Source organism: Pinus tabuliformis, chromosome 1_2 (assembly GCF_031772625.1).
Source record: "Pinus tabuliformis cultivar Carrire ecotype Pingquan chromosome 1_2, CPIR1, whole genome shotgun sequence".
In the NCBI taxonomy this organism is placed as follows: domain Eukaryota; kingdom Viridiplantae; phylum Streptophyta; class Pinopsida; order Pinales; family Pinaceae; genus Pinus; species Pinus tabuliformis.
Window position 1 is genome coordinate 1,010,128,350 of NC_142298.1, and position 1,519 is coordinate 1,010,129,868.

Genomic DNA, 1,519 nt, shown 5'->3' on the forward strand with positions numbered 1-1,519 from the left:
AAGTTTGTTCATATCGCACCTAGGTCACACATGTGAGGTACCAACTCGAAATCATTGTTACAAGTCAAAGTTTCAAAAATTCCAACTTTAGGCATGATTCTCGAGGAAATGGAGATGAATACACAAATTTCGAGACATGGGTTTTTTTTCCCATTATATAAAATTGGTTAATTCTTATACAATTTACATAAAATCATCGTGGCTTGGAAGATATATTTGACTCTTTGACACCAATCTACCCAAAATAAACAATTTGCCCAAATTTCCAAATAATTGTATATTTGAGGAAGATGTTGAACCAATCATCCAAACAACAAACGGAACGAATCTCAGTCATTTTCTAATGTATAGAAATCATTTGTAAAAATGTATTTGTATTTTGTGGAGCACAATCATGAAATATTTTCTTCTAAATCACCATTTGCTATCTTGAATGTATCCCATAATTAGGAAAATATGAGATTGGGGGATTGTTTTTGATACACCCAATACTCTTCTTTGTACAAATAATTAGATTGAGAACAAATCTAGGGTTGTTCTTCATTCACTTATGTAATGGGTTAGGATAGGTAGATGATAGGAAGATTATGGTAGCAGGTTAAGTGTTTGCCTTCCTGGAAAACATAGTTGATTATTCAACAATAAAAGTTGTTTGTTTTTAAGTTTTGGTGCATCATTGTAGTCTGAATTGATTTCTCTTGGCAATGTTAGTCAAGTTATGAAGGGCACCTCAATCCTAGATAACGATTTCCCATTCATTTTTCTAGTTTATTTCTTGTTCTTTAGATTATCTCTATTGTTGTTATATTTTTTTATGTTCTAATGTTTTTCAAATTTCAAAATTTTCTTTTGAGAAACTAACCACCAAAACTAGAATCCTCTATTTTCTCAAATCTTACATATTATTAAATGCATGAATGCTTAACTCAGAGTAGTGAAGGATTTTATTATGAGGTTGTGCTAAGGGATTTGTGACAAGAACTAGCCAGATGGACTTTAGTTTCATATTGTGTTATTCACATTGATTTTCCTTAATGAACATATCATTTACTTGTCAATTTATAGCAATGATTGCCAACATTAAATTGGAGTATATTAGATTAGATTAAAGATTTGATTCTGATATTTGTTGGAAATAATACTGAGAGGGGGGGTGAATTAGTATTATTAAGTCAATAAAACTTTTTCATTTCCATACTCTGATTCATATATGCTGCTTTAGTTAAGAATACCCAAGTAAACTTATGATTCAGTTAATTGATCTTCAATGAGTACATTAGAACATTATCAACCATATTAACAATAAATAGGTGCAGTAAAATAGAACAGATCATCACACATAAGCCACACACATGAACACCATGATATAAGGTGGAAACCCGATGTGGGAGAAAACCACCTGCTGCAAGTCATCTCAATCTTCTCCTTAATAAGAAAATCCTTTTACAATATTTTTGTACTGGTGCAGTCTTATACCAGTACGCAGGCTTATACCTGCAGAGAGCTACAACCCTCTCTC